This window comes from Schistocerca piceifrons, chromosome 5 (assembly GCF_021461385.2).
Source record: "Schistocerca piceifrons isolate TAMUIC-IGC-003096 chromosome 5, iqSchPice1.1, whole genome shotgun sequence".
Taxonomy (NCBI): Eukaryota; Metazoa; Arthropoda; class Insecta; order Orthoptera; family Acrididae; genus Schistocerca; species Schistocerca piceifrons.
Genome location: NC_060142.1, coordinates 685822501 through 685837251, shown reverse-complemented (window position 1 = coordinate 685837251; position 14751 = coordinate 685822501). Strand labels below are relative to the sequence as shown.

General features: G+C 40.3%; 1 protein-coding gene across 1 annotated transcript in view; it reads right to left on the bottom strand.

Annotated features, from left to right (window-relative positions):
- Window positions 1-14751, bottom strand: part of LOC124799203 (probable G-protein coupled receptor CG31760) — a 418997-nt gene that overhangs the window by 304247 nt on the left and 99999 nt on the right. The gene's annotated exons all lie outside the window — the stretch shown is intronic.

Here is a 14751-nt window from a genome sequence, read left to right as displayed (position 1 = left end):
CCTAAAGAAAGACGAAATAGCAGCGGTAATGAAATTAGCGACGAATTTAACATCAAACTTGGGAACCACATAGCAGACGAATGAATTCTAACTTTTTTAAGAGTCAGTAATTGTATGTATCAATAGACCTTCCAGAGAAAAACGAAAGAATTACCTATAGTATCTCACACACACAGGATACTAATATCTTCCATGCATGGACCGCCGGCCGATGTGGCCGAGCGGTTCTAGGCGCTTCAGTCTGGAACCGTGTGACCGCTACCGTTGCACATCCTGCCTCGGGCACGGATGTGTGTGATGTGCTTAGGTTATTTAGGTTTAAGTAGTTCTAAGTTCTAGGGGACTGATGACCTCCGATGTTAAGTCCCATAGTGCTCAAAGCCACTTGAACCATTTTTTTTTTTTTTTGCATGGACCCAGTAAAATAGTATTTCGCAAAGTCAAGTGAAACATCTGTTGTTGTTGTTGTTGTGGTCTTCAGTCCTGAGACTGGTTTGATGCAGCTCTCCATGCTACTCTATCCTGTGCAAGCTTTTTCATCTCCCAGTACTTACTGCAACCTACATCCTTCTGAATCTGCTTAGTGTATTCATCTCTTGGTCTCCCCCTACGATTTTTACCCTCCACGCTGCCCTCCAATACTAAATTGGTGATCCCTTGATGCCTCAGAACATGTCCTACCAACCGATCCCTTCTTCTGGTCAAGTTGTGCCACAAACTTCTCTTCTCCCCAATCCTATTCAATACTTCCTCATTAGTTATGTGATCCACCCATCTAATCTTCAGCATACTTCTGTAGCACCACATTTCGAAAGCTTCTATTCTCTTCTTGTCCAAACTATTTATCGTCCATGTTTCACTTCCATACATGGCTACACTCCATACGAATACTTTCAGAAATGACTTCCTGACACTTAAATCAATACTGGATGTTAACAAATTTCTCTTCTTCAGAAACGCTTTCCTCGCCATTGTCAGCCTACATTTTATATCCTCTCTACTTCGACCATCATCAGTTATTTTGCTCCCCAAATAGCAAAACTCCTTTACTACTTTAAGTGTCTCACTTCCTAATCTAATTCCCTCAGCATCACCCGACTTAATTAGACTACATTCCATTATCCTTGTTTTGCTTTTGTTGATGTTCATCTTATATCCTCCTTTCAAGACACTGTCCATTCCATTCAACTGCTCTTCCAAGTCCTTTGCTGTCTCTGACAGAATTACAATGTCATCGGCGAACCTCAAAGTTTTTATTTCATCTCCATGAATTTTAATACCCACTCCGAATTTTTCTTTTGTTTCCTTTACTGCTTGCTCAATATACAGATTGAACAACATCGGGGACAGGCTACAACCCTGTCTTACTCCCTTCCCAACCACTGCTTCCCTTTCATGTCCCTCGACTCTTATAACTGCCATCTGGTTTCTGTACAAATTGTAAATAGCCTTTCGCTCCCTGTATTTTACCCCTGCCACCTTTAGAATTTGAAAGAGAGTATTCCAGTCAACATTGTCAAAAGCTTTCTCTAAGTCTACAAATGCTAGAAACGTAGGTTTGCCTTTCCTTAATCTTTCTTCTAAGATAAGTCGTAAGGTCAGTATTGCCTCACGTGTTCCAGTATTTCTGTAGTAACAAAAAATCACAATAATTATGATAAAATTATGTTGCCGGTATGTATGCGATTATAAGGTCCTTAGACGTGAGAAATCTTCCACGTTGAATATTTTTTAAACTGTACAGATTCCCAGAAATATCCTTTTCCAACCCAAGTGCTCGCCTACGTTGTCTTGATAGTCCACTTTCCCCACGATGTAAGCAAAAGATTTTATCAACAAAGTGGTGAGTTGTATGCCTTTAGACAATGGTGTTTGTATTTCACTGCAAGCTTTTTGTTTCGGGGGCACTTTCAAATATCGCACTGTACGAATCCTGGGATTATGTACACGTAATTGATTTCACAAGGTAAATAGTTTTCGAGGAAACTTTGTACTCGTTTCCAACAATAACCGTGTTCACGGAACGTAAGTAATAATGCACTGACTCAAACTTTACGCTTCCCGCAGCATCATAAACAGCCCAAAAAAATTAATGTATTACGTACAGTCATTTGGGATAATCGAATTTGTATTGCAGCAACAATTATCAATATTTAGTCACGAATCCTGTAGAGACGAATGGAAAAACTGGTAGAAGCCGACCTCGGGGAAGATCAGTTTGGGTTCCGTAGAAATATCGGAACACGTGAGGCAATACTGACCCTACGACTTATCTTAGAAGCCAGATTAAGGAAAGGCAAACCTACGTTCCTAGCATTTCAAGACTTAGAGAAAGCTTTTGACAATGTTGACTGGAATACTCTCTTTCAAATTCTAAAGGTGGCAGGGGTAAAATACAGGGATCGAAAGGCTACTTACAATTTGTACAGGAACCAGATGGCATTTATAAGAGTCGAGGGGCATGAAAGGGAAGCTGTGGTTGGGAAGGGATGGAGACAGGGTTGTAGCCTCTCCGTGATGTTATTCAATCTGTATATTGAGCAAGCAGTGAAGGCAACAAAAGACAAATTCGGTGTAGGTATTAAAATCCATGGAGAAGAAATAAAAACTTTGAGGTTCGCCGATGACATTGTAATTCTGTCAGAGGCAGCAAAGGACTTGGAAGAGCAGTTGAACGGAATGGATAGTGTCTTGAAAGGAGGATATAAGATGAACATCAACAAATGCAAAACCAGGATAATGGAATGCAGTCGAATTAAGTCGGTGAGGCTCAGGAATTAGATTAGGAAATGAGACACTTAAAGTAGTAAAGGAGTTTTGCTATTTGGGGAGCAAAATAACTGACGATGGTCGAAGTAGAGAAGATATAAAATGTAGACTGGCAATGGCAAGGAAAGCGTTTCGGAAGAAGAGAAATTTGTTAACATCGAGTATAGATTTAAGTGTCAGGAAGTCGTTTCTGAAAGTATTTGTATGGAGTGTAGCCATGTATGGAAGTGAAACATGGACGATAAATAGTTTGGACAAGAAGAGAATAGAAGCTTTCGAAATGTGGTGTTACAGAAGAATGCTGAAGATTAGATGGGTAGACCTCATAATCAATGATGAAGTATTGAATAGAATTGGGGAGAAGAGGAGTATGTGGCGCAACTTGACAAAAAGAAGGGACCGGTTAGTGGGACATGTTCTGAGGCATCAAGGGTCACAAATTTAGCATTGCAGGCAGCGTGTAGGGTGAAAATCGTAGAGGGAGACCAAGAGATGAATACACTAAGCAGATTCAGAAGGATGTGGGTTGCAGTAAGTACTGGGAGATGAAGAAGATTGCACGGGATAGGGTAGCATGGAGAGCTGCATCAAACCAGTCTCAGGACTGAAGACCACAACAACAACAACATTTATGAATATCTTCTGAACTTTAACTAACGATGTATCATAGCGTCTGGTCTAGTAATAGTGTCTGTGACTAGTAACGAAAATGTTCCGAGTCTTCGGTTTGAACCTAGCCACTACTTTAGTTCCGCATTAAAATAACCAACATAGGCGGCTGAATACCTCCATCATTGTCAAAGAGAGAGGAGGAGCAGACAGAGATTCAGGCTCTCTCTTGCCCTTGTGGCGGGATATTGCCCCAGAAGGGTGTAAGAATCAGCAAGTATCAACGGAATGAGGCTGCAGAAGGCATTGGAAAAAACCTCATTAACGACAGTTAACGTGTATCCACACGACATGTCGCCCGTAATTGAAAAAGTGTCATGTTGATTTCTTCTTTGGCAGAAGATTCTGGGTTAGTCTCTCATTTGATCCTCCAGGAGAGAACAGCGCATGGGATGGGTGTCTATGAGAAAAGCATGGAATAACCGACGAAAGAGTAACATCCTATGAGTCAGAGCGTGGAGTATCAGAAATTCGAAAGTGGTAGGGAAGCTGGAAAATGTGTAAAGGGAAATACAAAGCTCTATATAGATACAGAAGGAGCCAGTGAAATGAAATGGAAAGAATATAAAGATTTCTGATCTGACGAATGTAGAATGTTATCAACAGCAGTAGAATGTAGTACAAAAGAGGTAGGATTCATTCTGAATAGGAAGATAGGGAGGAGGGTGAGTTAGTACGAAGAATTCGGAGGTAGGTTTGTTCTCGTCAGATTCTTACCAGTGCCAACCACAGGTACACATGTCGATGACGCTAACAAAAGATGAAGAGATAGAGAAAATATTTGAGTATATTGAATGGGTAATTCGGTATGTAAAGGCAGATTATAATATATCAGTCATGGGAGACAGAATGCAGTTGTAAGGGAAGGAATAGAAGAAATACGACACAATATAGCCCTGGTAGTAGGAACGGAAGAAGAGAAATAGTAATTGAGTTTCCAGAATGAGATTTTCACTCTGCAGCGTAAGTTTCAGTAATTGAGTTATGCAACATATTTCAGTTGGTAACATTAAATACACAGTTCAAGACTCACACGAGGAAAAGGTATACTTGGAAAATGCCCGGAAACACCGGAATATTCCAATTAGATTACATTATGGTCAAGCAGAGATTCTGAAATCAGATACTGGAATGAATATGCACCCAGGAGCAGATATATACTCAGATCAGGATTTAGTTATGGTGAAGACTAAATTGAGGTCTAGGCGAATCGACTATAAGAACCAGAGTGGAAGGATGTGGGATATTGATGTACTGCAGAAGGATGAGAAGCGTTTGAAGTTTATTATAGATGTGGATACTGTGATTAGGAGTACTAAAGCTGGGAGAAACATCCGACAATGTAAAACTGTGCAAGATAATTTAAATTCTCTAGTTCATTGGTGACGCGACTTGTTACTTGCGAAGCAGTCGACTAAACGAACTTCTGCATGGTTGCCAGGACATTTATGACATGGAATGTTAAGATTCATCAATTACTGTGACAGCTAGTAGCTCAAATATAGGAGTAGCAAATGGAATTCATAAGACGTAGGTTTTGCAGTAACACTTTTTCTTATTTTGGAAGCAGCAAATATTTCAGAAAGTGAAAATTTTACAAGTATGTTGACGAAACATTGCTGCGGTAAACACTCCATCATTGCCGCAATCGTAGTTCAGCAGAATATGAGTAGGATCTGCTAATTCATGAAACGACGTTTTTATACTCAACAAAATTTACTTAACAAATTAAATGTTGAATCATTAGTGTGATTATTCAGAATATTTCATACGGATGATGATCGAATGTCGTGGTATTACTCGGTCCCATATTGACAATCGCTTTTAATACAAAGAGTTGCAAAACAATGCCTAGAACTTTTCAAAGTATTCATAGGTGGAATCGTGCACACATGGTCGGATTCGGATTTCCATTGTAGCATGACACAATGTGATCTCCCAACTTTAGGCAGGAGGTGTGGCCACAAGTAGAAACGAGCAGAAACTGGTAAAAACAATAGAAAACTTAATAACATCCCAGCGATTATTATTCCAATTTCTGTGACTTATGTGAAGTCCAGCTATGGGTAACGCTTATATATAGCGATGACAACAGCTTTGTTAACAGCAGGAAGGCTGAAAACTGCTTTCAGAAACGATTTCCTAACAGTAAAATTTATATTCGACATTGGCGTGTTAATATTCTCAGGAAAGCTATTCTTGTTATTTCCAGTCTACATTTTATACCCGTTTTACTTCTGCTGCCGTCAGGTATTTTGTTGGCTATATAGACGAACTCGTATACTACTTTCTGCGTCACATTTCCTAACTTAATTCCCTCAGAGTCGCCTGACTTAGTGCGACTGCAGTTTATAACCCTTCTATTTATGTCTATACAACAAAAGAACGAAAAGTCTCGAGTGACTATTGTGAGACGAGGCGTGAAGAGGCGACGGCGGCGGCAACGGTCGCATTTCGTAAAAGTAACACATCGAGCCATCGAGCGCATGAAAAGTCCGCAGAGAATATCTCACCAGCAAAATAGATCTCTATATATATTCTATGAGTGGAAAGAGGGTATACAGTGTAGTACAGTAAAGGCTGGCTGTCGTTCTGAATATACGTAGCAGACTAGAATTTGTAACCGCAAAGCAGAATTTAAGAAAAATTCATCTGACTTCTCCTCTGTCTGCAGTAACATGCGTTAGAAAGTTCCAATGCCAAGAAAACTAAAAATATAATGTGCTACATGAGTTTTATCGACCTCAAGGTCCCAAACCAATGAGACTAATACCACACTATTTGACCATCTGTTCATTAAGGGACTTGATGCAATTTTAAATTCATCTCACCTTCTTTCAGAGAACGATATATCCTGAAGCACAGCTTACCGGAGTGAGACAGCTGGCATCTTAAAATACATCACAATTCATTTCGTACTCAAATCCCCATCCCCGACGTTGCATTCTCCCCTTGCGAACGTGGTTGTGGGTCTACTTCACGTATCTAAGGCCCTCTATCTATACAAACGATTTAGGAGACAACCTGAGCAGCACTTTTAGGTCGTTTTCAGACGATGCTGTCATTATTTTTCTGGTGAAGTCATCAGAATATCAAAACCAACGATTTATATAAGCTATCCTTACGGTGTGAAGATTGGAAATTGATTCTAAACAATGAAAAATATAAGGTCATCCATATGCGTACGAAAGGGCATCCGCTCAACTTCGATTTCACGATACATCAATCAAATCTAACGTCCGTAATTCAACTAAATACCTAGGAATTACATTTACGGACCACTTGAATTGGAATGAATACATAGAGAATTTGGGGAACCTGAACCAAAGACTGTATTTTACTGACGGAAAACTTAGATTATGCAACAGATCTACTACAGAGACTCTCTACACTACGCTTGTCCGCCATCCTTTGGTATACTACTGACAAGGGAACCTCCCCATCGCACCCCCCTCAGATTTAGTTATAACTTGGCACAGTGGATAGGCCATGATAAACCGAACACAGATCAATTGAGAAAACAGGAAGAAGTTGTGTGAAACTGTGAAAAAATAAGAAAATATACAAACTGAGTAGTCCATGCGCAAGATAGGCAACATCAAGGAGCAAGCGAGCTGAGGAACGCCGTGGTTTCGTGGTAGGGTGAGCAGCTGCAGAAGGAGCGGTCCTTGGTTCAAGTCTTCGCACAAGTGAAAATTTTACTTTCTTTATTTTTGCATAATTATTGTCTGTCCGTTCGTTCATTGACGTCTCTGTTCACTGTAATAAGTTTAGTGTCTGTGTTTTGCGACCGCATCGCAAAACCGTGCGATTAGTAGACGAAAGGACGTGCCTCTCCAATCGGAACCGAAAACATTTGATCGCAAGGTCATAGGTCAACCGATTCCTCCACAGGAAAACACATCTGATATATTCTATACGACACTGGTGACGACATGTGCGTCACATGATAGGAATATGTTGTCGACCCACCTAACTTGTACACTTTGCGAATGGGTATAAAGATTCTTCTACCTTGCCCGATTTAGGTTTTCTTGTGGATGTAATAATCACTCCGAAAAATGTGATGAAAACGTAAGAGTTTGTCACATAAACTGAAAATAAAGAATTAAAGTTTTCACTCGATGGAAGATTTGAACCAAGGACCCTTCGTTCCGCAGCTGCTCACGTTACCACGAGACCACGGCGTTCTTGTAATTCCAGTGCCTTGATGTTGCCTATCTTGCAGTAAACTACTCAGTTTGTATATTTCGCTTATTTTTTCACAGTTCCACACAACTTCTTCTTGTTTTCTCAATTGATCTGTGTTCAGTTTTTCAAGGCCTATCCAATGTGCCAACTTATAACTAAATCTGAGGGGGGTGCGATGGGGAAGTTCCCTTGTCAGTGATGTCGGATCCTTATCAGACACGATTAACCGAGTACGCCGAGAAAGTTCAAAGAATGTCAGTGCGTTTTGTATTATCGGGAAATAGGGGAGAGAGTGTCACGGGCATGATACAGGATTTGAGGTGTAAATCGTTTAAACAATGGCGTTTCTCGTTGCGGCGCTATCTTCTCACGAAATTTCAATCACTAGCTTCCTCCTGTGAATGCTAAAATTTTTTGTTCACGGCAACGTACGCTAGGAGAAACAGTGATCATAATAAAAAACGGAAAACCAGAGATCGTAGGGAAGGTAATAGGTGTTCTTTTTATGTGCTCGGTGTTCAAGAGTGGAATAATAGAGAATTAGTGTGAGGTGGTTCGACGAGGCTTCGGCCAGCCGCTTAAGTGTGACATGCATAGTAACCATGTAGATGGGCTGAAAACATAAAATCAGTGCCCCGGCAAGTACTGGGACGCAACGCGCTCTTCCGCACATCGAAGGCGGTTCTGCAACATAAATTGCCCACCTGCCTCGATACTGCTGCATATCTGCACACGTAACTCCTGACTACAGCTACTTAAGAGATCTCAGAAAAGCAATGTTGAAGAAACTGAGATTTCATAACTACACGCCGGAGACCGATACAAATACAAAACGCTGAAAATAGTCATGTAAAACCTTAAAGAATAATTCGGAAATGTGTTGCTGTTCAAGTTTCTAAGTTCAAAGGTCCTTTTAAACTTGCATTAGGATTTTCTTATAGCTATCAAGCAAGATCATCAGTCCACATGTGTTCAGATCATTAAAGTTCCTGCTCACAGTCCTCGTCACACTCAAACAGCCAGAACCTTTCCTATCCAATTCCGAAATCATTTACAAGAGTAACACAGTCAATAAACTGATATTTACTTTGCAGTCGGCATTAAATGGCTGTCTTTAAATAAAGTTTATGCTCGTCATAAATACTAACTAAAAAAGAAATTTACTTAGTACCGCCACGCTTTTAGTTCAAAGCTTACACACGCAATTTTCTCCAGAACAAAATATCTGTCGACTCTTAAATTTTCACAAATAGTTAATGGTAAACACCAGCTACATTTATCACTGTACCGAAACGCGGAAGTCACGATATCACTTCATTTTACACATAATGCATTCGGACACTTTCATCATGACCGGCTCCTTCGAAAGCTAGTCCACCACTTCCTTCTTCTCTCTGCCGCTACAAGCAACTCTATCTCATGCTTTAGGGGGCATAAACGTCTCACTTCTTATTGGCTGCACAGAATTACAGCCAATGAGAACTGACTGTCAGGGCACGGCCCGCGCCAAAATCTAGCGAGAACCAACCACTGCTCTCACCTCATTGACGTCATTAACATAAGCAACTCATAACTCACTTGTTAAACAAATAAAATGAAATAAACTTTAAGCTGTAATTTGCATCTGCAATTTAACTATACAGTCGCAAACGTTCTCGCTGTCTCTTACATATTCAAACATGCTTGGACATCCGTCATCCACTAGTAGGGGTACCACTTGTGCATTCGTTCCCAAGATGCAAAGCTGGAACGCTTGCAATTACCTGTAGAGAATTACAAACTGAAAATTAAATATTGGCGAATGTCTCACATACACTCACACAAGTACTCTCTTTCACACCCACCTTAACACAAAACACTAATATCTACTAGAAATTCTTAAAGTTATTAGTACAGTAAAATTACGAATGTTTTTCTAAAATGAGAACTTTGCAAATTTTAATCTAAACACTGAATGGGTTATCATATATTTTCAAATAGTCACAGTTGGTGAACTATTAACATATATACCGGGTGATCAAAAAGTCAGTATAAATTTGAAAAATGAATAAATCACGGAATATGTAGATAGAGAGTTACAAATTGACAAACATGCTTGGAATGACATGGGGTTTTATTAGAACCGAAAAAATACAAAAGTTCAAAAAATGTCCGACAGATGGCGCTTCATCTGATCAGAATATCAATAATTAGTATAACAAAGTAAGACAAAGCAAAGATGATGTTCTTTACAGGAAATGCTCAATATGTCCACCATCATTCCTCAACAATAGCGGTAGTCGAGGAATAATGTCCGGAGCTATGGTGAGGCATTGGCGTCGGATGTTGTCTTTCAGCATCCCTAGAGATGTCGGTCGATCACGATACACTTCCGACTTCAGGTAACACCAAAGCCAATGATCGCACGGACTGAGGTCTGGGGACCTGGGAGGCCAAGCATAAGGAAAGTGGCGGCTGAGTACACGATCATCACCAAACGACGCGCGCAGGAGATCCTTCTCGCATCTAGCAGTATGGGGTGGTTCTAATAAGACCCTATGTCATTCCAAGCATGTGTGTCAATTTTTACCTCTCTATCTACATTATTCCGTGGTTTATTAAGTTTTCAAATTTATATTGACTTTTTGATCACCCGGTAAATTGATTTAGTTTTTTAAGTGTCGGATAATTACGTTTTTTACTGACCTTATTTTTGTAACTTCCAAATCATGATAGTTATTGACATCAGAGTTTGACGGATTGTTCCTTTACACAACAGAAGTTTATGTACCTAATATGAAGTTCCTCAGGCTACTTCTATATCAGTATATTAATTTTTGTAGTTCCAGAGAATGTAGCTACTCTGTATGCGCCTCTCCGCTACTTTCACACGCCGCAGTCACGCCATATGGTCATGACGCACGTCTGCAGCACAGAGTTCACCCGCTGCAGATCGTATAAGATTCTGACTGCTTACACTGCAGCCCACATACATTCATACAAGAAAGCTTTGATAGACAAATTGGCGATCGTGCCCTAGCTGCGACGCCTCACTACGAGCGGTTACACATTACGAGGGAGGCTGGAATACGTATTCAAAGCTAAATAAGCACTAAACCAAAGTCAACAGTGGCAACTTCTGCCGGGGGACCCTCGTCGTCGAACTTCTCATGCTCAGTCGCCTTGCAACATATTTTTCCACTTTTATGATGCTGAGAAATCCCCATCAGCGCATGGCAACTGATGATCAAGTTACCATATATATTATCCGAAATCGTAGATTATGTGTTTAACTGTAAATCAGGGACGAAAATTTTCACCTATCCTTGTGATGTAGCCACTTTTCTGATATTCTTTCCACACCTCTCTATATGGTTTACTGGGTTTATCCAACTTACGATGAGTATTAACTTCGATAAACGATCAGTTTCGACGTTTGTCAAAATAAGAGTGAAACGATCTGAATAGCTTGCTGTTAATGAGCAAAGTTTCAGAGTGTTATGATTACCACTTGCGGATTTACTAAAACGTTTGACGTATTACTTGAGTAATATACAGAAATGAGACGACGCCTTCTTGACTTCGACACTATCGCCATCTGACATGGTGATCAGCCTGCTATGTCACCCGGTGTGTTTAAACTACCGAGCGGGCGGATGGAGGGACGTTGTGGCAGGCACCGTGATGTGAAAGAGAGCATGCGGTCTTGGGCTTCATCATGTTATTCGAGTGTCCAAAAACTGACTCTCAACATACAATCCCACGAAATGAGTTTCATATATGTTTCCAAATTTATGTTGACAGAAAACTGAAACCTTCCCAGAAGGTACCTAACTCGTAGGTCTTTATAGGTAAAATTAGTACCTTGAAAAACATATAAATAATTGCAGCCCCTATATCATAAAACTAGTCTTACTTTGAAATGAGTGAATATATATTTTTGAGATGATGAAACATCGTGTGACGCCCGATGCAAGGACCTCTTTTAAATATTGCAACAGGCAGGGAATTGCCTATGGTTTAACCAAACAGTATATTTCCAGGCTTGTGTGGGTACCATCCACAGTTTTTTATTTAATTCTTGGACGTGCAGTCATCAGGCCTTTTATCAGATGGATCGTTCTTTATTTTAGAATTACTGTACAGAGCCACTTGCAATTAAAACGACTTGATGCTCTACAACAATGAAGATGTTTCGGCATGTCTGCATGAAGTTCTGACTGGCAACGACGTAACTCTTTACGAAATTAACGATGCTGGTAACAATAAGATCGGTTTCCATTCAGTAGCGGAGAGCAGAAATTAAAATTTACTGCCATTGAATGTAGTATGGTATTCTAACAGTTACGAGTACATCTCCGTATTAATTCTTTGTACACACAAAGTAATGCTATCGACACGGGATCTAAGATTGATTCCATGTTTATAGATTTCTGGAAGGCTTTTGCCACCGTTCATCACAAGAGGTTTCTAAATAAATTGGTGCATATGGAGTATCGTTTCAGTTGTGTATTGGATTCGCGATTTCGTTCCAGAAAGGTCATATTTTGTGGTAGCTGACGGAAAGTCATTGAGTAAAACAGGAGTGATATCCTCTATTCCCTAAGGATGTGTTATGGGCCCTCTCCTGTTCCTAATCTCAATGAACGATTTAGGAGACAGTCTCTTTGTTTGTGGATGATGCTGCCAGATTCCGTCTCGTAAAGACGTCAGAAGATCAGAACAATAACAAAATGATTTAGGCATAATAGCTGTATGGTTCGAAAAGTGGTAGTTGTCCATGAATAAGGAAAAGTGTAAGATCACTCACATGACTACGAAATGAAATCCGTTGAATTTCTGTAGTACGACAGATCACGTAAATTTAAAAGCTCTCAATTCAACGAAATATGTGGGAATTACAATTACGAACAACTTATACTGGAACGATCACATAGATAATGTTATAGGGAAGGCAAAGCAGATACTGCGTTTTATTGGCAGAATACTTAGAAGAGGCAATTAATCTACTAAAGCGACTACCTATTGTAATATTTCTGGCTTTATAGCCATCAAACCCACACACAAGAAGCTCTTCTTAGAGCAGATGAGAGGGCAGCAGAGGGAAGATGTAATGTGGTGTGAAATATCGCTGACAGATGGTTTATTTGGTATTGGTATCGTGAGAAAGATCGCCTTAATTGGGTCCTTCTCCGCGATTGGTAGCTGCGTTCGAAATTGCTTGACAAAATGACAGTCGTCTTTTATAAATATTACAACATAACAGCGTATTTGCTTGCAGTTCATAATAAAGCATCTCTCAGTTGCGGGCTATCATTCCTTTATTTCGCAAGTATTCGTAACCAGCAGTATAATAAACTAATTCTAAAGCAAAAGGCAAACGAAACACTTTGGCGATTTTCGGATCGCGCCTAACTTGAATGGCGGGCGAAGTGGTTCGGCTGTAAGATCAGAGCTGGTTCGGCAGTCACGGCGGATTCTTCAATCCCGGAGGACGGAAATGTTGTCTACCGCTTGTATATGTGAGAGATGGTTCGGTAGTGTCGCTGGACAGACATTTTTGCCACCCGGAGTCGCCGAGCAGTTCTAGGCGCTACAGTCTGGAACCGTGCGACTGCTACGGTCGCAGGTTCGAATCCTGCCTTGGGCATGGATGTGTGTGATATCCTTGGGTTAGTTAGGTTTAAGTAGTTCTAAGTTCTAGGGGAATAGGTGACGGATGACCTCAGAAGTTCCCCACTTGAAGAGTCTTCATGCTAGCAGGCGGCACAGTGTGCAGAGCAGAACGAAGCAGTCATGGGCAACAGCTGAGACAGAGCAAGCAGTGGCAGGTGTAGCCAACACTGCACAGCACGTTTGGAGTGCAGCGAGCAGTGCAGCCCACAGCCAAGGGAATCAGCGGTAGCAAGTCGACGAAGAAAATAGTGTGAGTGTTGCTCTTGCATATAGCAGTCTAATATTTGTAATTGGCACATTAATATTAGTAGAGTGTCTGGGGAAAAGGAAGTAAGATACGCTCTCAGGAGTAGAGGAGTTCAGTCCCATAGTAGTAGCAACGATCCGGTCGGTTAGATACAAATAAATGGTAGTGAAGTCAGTTTGGAGTTTAATGATACGTCAGATTTAGTCACAAATAACCAAAGTGTAAACGTAAATTCTAATTTGGTAATGAATCCGGAAAAGAAAAATCAATATCCGATAGTAACATTGAGAATTCAGAAGCAGCCATGAGTGATTCCACTGGAAATGTAGAGTTAACCAATACCGAGGGAAGCAGAAATGTTGATTTAGCGGCTAACCATCATAATGTAAACCGACCATTTGTAGTATCCAGTCCAAATGTAATGATTCATTGGAATGACGATGCCAGAGAAAATGTCTCTGACGTTGGCATTGCTAATGAGACAATGTTGAGTTACATACGTCATGGTACAGCATCAACTGACATGTTAATATCTCACGATGACGATTGGGGTCTGAGGTCTATGCTCAAATTAATTTCGCAAGTACAAAAAGTGGTAAATAAAGCACAAAAAGAAAATTAGGATTAATTAAATAAAGCACTAAAAGAATACAAGGAGGAATGACATGATAGAGAAAATGGATGAGGTGTTTAACCAAGTCACTGAAGGAATAGCTCAAAATAACAATACAAATCTTGAAGCTAAGGGTGAGAGGTGTTGTAAGGAAAGAGATTATGAAACAAAAGAATGGGGTAAATAGAAGTTTTTAAGACAGACCTATTTCTATGCCATCGGTGTTTGCTAAAGTTATCGAGACGGTTGTATATACAAGGTTACTGCAGCATTTAAATTCACATAATTTGCTGTCAAATGTACAGTTTGGTTTTAGAAATGGCTTAACAACTGAAAATGCTATAGTCTCTTTTCTCTGTGAGGTTTTGGATGGATTAAATAAAAGGTTGCGAACGTTAGGTGTTTTCTTTGATTTAACGAAGGCTTTTGACTGTGTTGACCACAAAATATTACTGCAGAAGTTGGAACATTATGGAGTAAGGGGAGTAGCTTACAATTGGTTCGCCTCCTACTTTAAGAACAGAAAGCAAAAGGTAATCCTCCGCAATATTGAGAGTGGTAATGATGTTCAGTTCCAATGGGGCACTGTTAAATGGGGCGTTCCCCA